Here is a 7,918-nt window from a genome sequence, read left to right as displayed (position 1 = left end):
GATTACAATTAAGGGTGCAAGATAGCAAAACTTGAGACACTCCCACCCACAGCTACTGACAACTAGACACCGCAGTTGTGCCTCTCAAGCTCGCAGGCCTACATCAAGAGAACCTAAATAGCTTGAGTAGGAGCTACACTAGATTAACAAACCCAGGAAAACTGAGATTAATCCAGTAGCACCATCCCCAAAAGAACCTGGGCAGCAAAGCAACTGGATCTACAATTAAAACATTACAGGAAAACATGGGGAGACAAAAAAAGAAATCCCCAAAGGAAAGAAAAAGAAGAATCACCAGAAAGGGAATTAAATGAACTTGACGCTAGCAGCCTAACAGAGAAAGAATTCAGAGTATTCGTTATAAGGATGTTTAAGTGGATGGATGACAAATACACACAACTAAATAAGAACTATAAGGAGCTGAATGAAAATGACACCAATATGAAAAGAAACCAAGAGGAGATGAAGAACGACATAGCTGCAATAAAGAACACAATGGAAGGCCTAAAGAGTAGAGTAGAAGAGGCTGAGGACCGCATCAGCAAATTAGAAGACAAGGTAGGAAAAAACACACAAACACAGCAGCAACTGGAAAGAAGACATAAAAAGCAAGAGGAGAGCCTAAGGGAGCTATGTGACTACTCAAAATGAAAAAAACATTTGAATAATAGAGAAAAAAAGAAGGAGAGGAAGAGAAGCAAGGAATAGAAAACCTGTTTGAAGAAATAATGACAGAAAACTTCCCTGATATTGGCAAGAAAAAAACTATCCAAGTCCAAGAAGCACACAGAGTCCCAAACAAATTTAACCCCAAAAGACCGACACCAAGACACATCATAATTAAATTGACGAACACCAACGACAAAGCAAGAATTTTAAAGGATGCAAGAGAGAGACAGAAATAACATACAAGGGATTTCCTATTAGAATATGAACTGATTTCACAACAGAAACACAGCAGGCCAGAAGGGAATGGAATGAAATATACAAAGTGATGCAAAACAAGGGACTGAATCCAAGAATACTATACCCAGCAAGGCTATCATTCAAAATTGAATGTGGAATCAGAAGCTTCACAGATAAAAAAGGGCTAAGAGAGTTCATCACTACCAAGCCAGCAATGCAAGAAATGCTAAAGGGACTGCTGTAAAAAGAAGAAAGAGAAAGGCAAGAAGAAAAGCAAACACTAATAAAAAATATGACAACAAACAGGTACTTATCAATAATAACATTAAACGTAAATGGTTTAAATGCACCAATCAAAAGACATAGGGTAGCTGAATGGATAAGAAAACATGACCCATACATTTGCTCTCTACAAGAGACCCACCTTAGAGCAAAGGATTCACACAGACTGAGAGTGAAGGGATGGAAAAACATTTTTCAGGCAAATGGAAAAGAAAAAAAAGCTGGGGTTGCAATACTTATATCAGATAAAATAGACCTCAAAGTAAAGGCCATAAAAAGAGATAAGGAAGGCCACTACATAATACAAAATGGAGCAATTCAACAAGAAGATATAACTCTGGTAAACATATATGCACCCAATGCAGGAGCGCCCAAATACATAAAAAAACCTCCTGGAAGTTATCAAAGGAGAGATCGGCATCAATACAATCATAGTGGGGGACTTTAATACACCACTGACATCAATGGATAAATCCTCTGGACAAAAAATCAGCAAAGAAACAGCAATTCTAAATGACACACTAGACCAGATGGACCTAATAGACATCTTTAGAGTATTTCACCCCAAAGCCATTAAATATATGTTCTTCTCAGGTGCACATGGGACATTCTCAAAAATAGACCACATATTGGGTAACAAGCAAAGTCTCCCCAAATTCAAAAAGATTGAAATCATATCAAGCATTTTCTCAGACAACAATGGCATAATATTAGAAATGAACTGCAATAAAAACATTCCAAAAAATCAAACACTTGGAAACTGAATAGCATGCTACTAAACAATCAATGGGTTATCAATGAGATCAAAGAAGAAATTAAAAACATCCTGGAGACTAATGACAATAAGAACACAACATTGCAAATCCTATGGGATACAATGAAAGCAGTCCTGAGAGGGAAGTGTATAGCTCTACAGGCCTACCTCAAAAAACAAGAAAAAATGGTAATAGATGATCTAACTCAACAACTCAAAGAATTAGAAAGGGAGCAACAAGAAAAGCCCACAGTGAGCAGAAGAAAGGAAATAATAAAGATCAGAGCAGAAATGAATGACATGGAGACCAAAAAAACAATACACAAGATCAACAAAACCAAGAGCTGGTTCTTTGAAAGGATAAACAAGATTGATGAACCTCTAGCCAGGCTCACCAAGAAGCAAAGAGAGAGGACCCAAATAAACAAAAACAGAAATGAAAGAGGTGAAATAACAACAGACCCCACAGAAATACAAAGAATTGTAAAAAAATACTATGAACAACTCTATTCCAAAAACTAGACAACCTGGAGGAAATGGACACAATCCTAGAAAAACACAACCTTCCAAAACTTACTCAGGAAGAGACTAAAAATATCAATAGGCTGATAACTATTGAAGAAATTGAAGCAGTCATCAAAAATCTTCCAGTGAACAAAAGCCCGGGGCCAGACAGCTTCACAGGGGAGTTTTACAAAACATTCAAGAAAGAGCTAAAACCTATCCTCCTCAGACTATTCCAGAAAACTCAAGAAGAAGGAACACCTCCAAGCTCCTTCTATGAAGCCAGCATCACCGTAATATCAAAACCAGATAAAGATAACACAATAAAAGAGAATTACAGATCAGTATCCCTCATGAACATAGATGCCAAAATCCTCAACAAAATTCTCATAAATCGAATTCAGCAGTACATCAGAAAGATCATACAACACGAAAAAATAGGATATATCCCTGGGATGCAAGGATGGTACAATATTCACAAATCAATAAACGTGATACATCACATAAACAAACTAAGAGATAAAAACCGTATAGTCATATCAATTGATGCAGAAAAAACATTTGACAAAATCCAACACCCTTTCTTGATAAAAACTCTCAGCAAGCTAGGAATAGAAGGATCATACCTCAACATAATAAAAGCCATATATGACAAACCCACAGCCAACGTTATACTCAATGGGCAAAAACTAAAACCATTTCCCCTAAGAACAGTAACAAAACAGGGATGCCCACTCTCACCACTTCTGTTCAACATAGTGTTGGAAATACTAGCCATAGCAATCAGACAAGAAGAAGAAATAAAAGGCATCCAAATTGGAAAAGTAGAAGTAAAACTTTCCTTATTTTCAGATGACATGACACTGTACATAGAAAACCCTAAAGACTACATCAAAAAATTATTAGACTTAATAAATGAATTTGGCAGAGTAGCAGGATACAAAATAAATGCTAAGAAATGTATGGCATTTCTATACACCAATAATGAACTTACAGAAAGAGAGACTAAAAAATCAATCCCATTTATCATCACACCAAAAAAATTAAGATACCTAGGAATAAACTTAACTAAGGAGGTAAAAGACCTATACGTGGAAAACTACACAATACTGAAAAAAGAGATAGAGGAAGACATAAACAGATGGAAGAACATACCATGTTCATGAATTGGTAGAATCAACATCATCAAAATATCCATTCTACCCAAAGCAATCTATAATTTTAATGCACTTCCCATTAAAATATCAATGGCATACTTCATAGACCTAGAATGAACTTTCCAAAAATTCATCTGGAATTAAAAAAGACCCCGAGTAGCTACAGCAATCCTGAGAAAAAAGAACAAAGAAGGAGGGATCTCAATACCAGATTTCAAGTTATATTACAAAGCCACTGTTCTCAAAACTGCCTGGTATTGGCAAAAGAACAGACATATAGATCAATGGAATAGAATAGAGAACCCAGAAATCGATCCAAATCACTATGCTCAATTAATATTTGACAAAGAAGTCATGAACATACAATGGAGTCAAGACAGTCTCTTCAACAAATGGTGTTGGGAAAATTGGACAGATACATGCAAAAAAATTAACCTAGACCACCAACTTACACCATACACAAAAATAAACTCAAAATGGTTCAAGGACTTAAACATAAGACAGGAAACCATAAAAATACTAGAGGAATCTACAGGCAGAAAAATCTCGGACATATGCCAAAAGAACTTCTTCGCTGATAGTGCTCCTAGGGCAATGGAAGCTAAAGAGAAAATAAGCAAGTGGAACTACATCAAAATAAAAAGCTTTTGCATAGCAACAGAAACCATCAATAAAACAACAAGAAAGCCCCCTGCATGAAAGAACATATTTGCAAATGATGTCAACAATAAGGGTTTAATCTCCAACATTTACAGGGAACTCATGCAGCTTAACAAAAAGAAGATAAACAACCCAATCAAAAAATGGGCAACTGATCTAAATAGACACTTTTCAAAAGAAGACAGAAGGAAGGCCAAGAGACATATGAAAACCTGCTCTAAATCACTAATCAATAGAGAGATGCAAATCAAAACAACAATGCGGTACCATCTCACACCTGTCAGAATGGCCATTATCAACAAGTCAACAAATGACAAGTGCCGGCGAGGATGTGGAGAAAAAGGAACCCTCATGCACTGCTGGTGGGAATGCAGACTGGTGCAGCCACTGTGGAGAACATTATGGAGTTCCTTAAAAAACTAAAAATAGAACTCCCATTTGACCCTGTGATCCCACTTCTAGGAATATATCCCAAGAAACTGGAAACATCAATCAGAAAGGATATATGCACCCCTATGTTCATAGCAGCACAATTCACCATAGCTAAGATTTGGAAACAGCCTAAGTGCCCATCAGCAGATGAGTGGATTAAAAAAACTATGGTACATCTACACAATGGAATACTACGCTGCGGTAAAAAAGAAGCTCTTTCCATTTGCAACAATATAGATGGAGATGGAGAACATTATACTTAGTGAAATAAGCCAGGCAGAGAAAGATAAATATCACATGATCTCACTCCTTTGTGGAATATAATGAACAACATGAACTGGTGGGGAAAAAATAGATCCAGAAACAGAGAAACATCAATCAGAACGTCAAACCTCAGGGAAGAAACTCTGAGGTAACCAGAAACCCAAGAATGCCTGAGAACGCTTTTGTAGCCATGCTAGCAATCATCAGATGTACGGTAATTTTCCCTGGGACAAGAGTGTAAGTATTTTGGTCTTATGCTCCTGACCCTTCATGGGTAAGACCCCTTACGTGGGCTGATCCCCTGACTAATGTAATTACCAATAATAGCAAACACCTTGTTCATCCAAGAGGTCCATGGGTAGGACAAGAAAGTATAAATACACAGAGGTCTCCACCCAGCTTCCCTTTTGTATGACACAAAATCACAACAATGCCCCTTTGTGTGTACAATTAAAGAGAGGTTTCTGGCTTGTGTGGACACCAAAGAAAGGGTGTCACTACTATCACTACTTGCCCCCTGTAGAGGTGCAGAAAATGTAACTAAGACCTTGTCTATATAAAAAGAAATGAACAGCCAGTTTGAAAGGGAATTGCCATGGACTAGAACAAAGAATATCCTTACATGATATTATTCTACACTGTCATTAAATTTTTTCCCAGATATGGATCACCCCCATTACTTATAATAGTTCCTCGCACTCTTGGGGATAAAAAAAAAATCATCTATTTGGTGCTTGGAGACAAATTTAACACATCTCTTGATACTTTAGAATTACAACAGCATAATATACAATTATCCCAAGCAAACTTACAAACTAATTCTTTGAATGTCTGGCAGCAATTTAAAAAGGACATGTAAGGATTTAATCCTTTTCATTGTGTAGAGGGCCTCCTGGGAAGGCACCTGAGCATTATATATTGGTCCCTCTTACCCTTTAGGCCAAGAGAGACCCTCTTATCACAACTCAATTGCTCACAGCTGTTGCATGAGCTCTCTGTTCATGTTGAGGTTGAAGCCTCATGATGACTGGTGCCGTGGATCTGTCTCTCACCCAGTGGGGCGAACTGAGCCCTCCCTGGAGAAGAACTCCGAGTTCTACAAGATATGTGATCAGCGCTGGGGCCCCGCCAGCAGGAGAGGGGATCCCAAGGCAGGTGCTGGGCATGGAGGCCTTGGGGGCATAGGCTACCAAGGAGACAAAACTGAACCTCACATCACCCTGCTTTGCACTGGAGGTTGGCTGGTTAGCCAGAGACAGGTAAGATTCCTCAAGGAAGGAACAACCTAAGACAGGCACAGTCGCAGAGGGGCCATCAGGAGAGAATTTGGGGGTCAACAGAGGTGGGGCACAGACCCTCACCCCCGCAACCTTGCAGGGGCCTGAACCCTTGCCCCTTCTGAGGGAGGTCTCCCCATGGCTGCTTCATGCTTCCCATGCCCAGCTCAGATCAGGACCCAGGTGACTGACAAAGACTTGGCCGACAGCAGCTGCCCTCTCACTCCAACAAGAATTGTTTGAGTTCTCTTGTACCCATGGTGTGGGGAAGTGGGTTTACGATATCTAAATCCAGCCTACCACCAGGAATGCTCATGACCAACTCAAGAAGGCAAATAATCCCTTCCACTAATATTTACAGGATAAAATAAGATTGTTGTTAGAGTAATAAATTTTACAGTAAAACAGTAGTCAAGTTTTCAGGCAAATTTAAATTGGCTAGTTGAAACCAGCGAATATTCTAGAAAAATTAATTGTACTGGACGAAAAGGCGTTCCTAAATTGTTAACTAAAACTTTTATTGGTACTTCATCTCATGATAAAATTGAGCACCATGTAATGAACCTAAAACAGTAATATTATAGTGCAAAAAATTACAATTTAAAAGCCATCAAGACTACATTATAAAATTTTCAAAAGCCTCCTAACATTTAAATAAAAAAAGGAGGGGATAGTAGAAGAATATCATGTAAGGAAAAATATCCTATAAGTAAATTACATCTAGAAAATTAATACTTTAGAAAATTAATTGTAAAGCTAAAAGCAAGACACCCATGAAAAACACACAAGGTGTCAAAACAAGCCAGAGGAAAATCATTTGGGCAAAAAATGAAATAGGATCCCAAGTCAAATTTATAGAAAATATTCCTTTATTAACTTTTGGTCAAGAATATGTTTGTATATTTTCAGAAATATACAAATCCGATACCATGTGGATTCCAGCAACAGAGAGGAATCGACAGGACTACTCCAGCCATGAAGACAGAAGAGAAGCAGTCCAGAGATGGAAGACGCTGATGTGGCCTTCCCATACTAGCAGTTAGCAGCTGTGCATCACTGCAGGTTGCCCAGGACCAAACCAGAACGAGTCGGACCTGCATTACCACCATTTGTCCACCATCCAGAACTGAAATGTCAGTGCTGACATGTACACATAAGGAACTGTTGGACATTGAAATTGGGTCTCAAAAGAACTGTTGGCCCAGAAAGAAACTCACTACACACTGATTCATTTGCCTGTCACCATAACCATTATTGCTTGTCTCATTTTCGGTTCTTATAAGTGTATTTCTAATAGCACATGATCTCACTCATCTAGGGGAAATAATGAACAACATAGACGGATTAACAAGAACAGACCCAGAAACAAGGAGGCATGGATCAGACTGTTGGGTCTCAGGGGGAGGGTAGGGGAGGGTGGGGGTAAAGGGGAGAGATCAACTAAAGGGCTTGTGTGTATGCATATGAGCCTAAGCAGTGGTTAAGGACAACAGGGGGTTGGGGGCATGTGTGCGGAGGGGTGTGGGATGGGAATGGGGGGATGAGGACAAATATGTGATACCTTAATCAATAAAGAAATTTAAAAAAATTAAAAGTCATCAAGACTGCATTGTAAAATTTCCAAAAACCTCTTAATATTATTTAAATTAAAAAGTGGGGGGATAGTAGAATTATCCCATGTA

General features: G+C 38.5%; 1 protein-coding gene across 1 annotated transcript in view; it reads right to left on the bottom strand.

Annotated features, from left to right (window-relative positions):
- SYTL5 (synaptotagmin like 5) overlaps positions 1 to 7,918 on the bottom strand; it is a gene marked incomplete at both ends in the record, with an annotated part of 289,171 nt that overhangs the window by 213,177 nt on the left and 68,076 nt on the right.

Source organism: Cnephaeus nilssonii (genome assembly GCF_951640355.1).
Source record: "Cnephaeus nilssonii genome assembly, chromosome: X".
Lineage (NCBI taxonomy): Eukaryota > Metazoa > Chordata > Mammalia > Chiroptera > Vespertilionidae > Cnephaeus > Cnephaeus nilssonii.
Note: the sequence above shows the minus strand (reverse complement) of the source record. Positions and strands in the feature narration are given on the sequence as shown.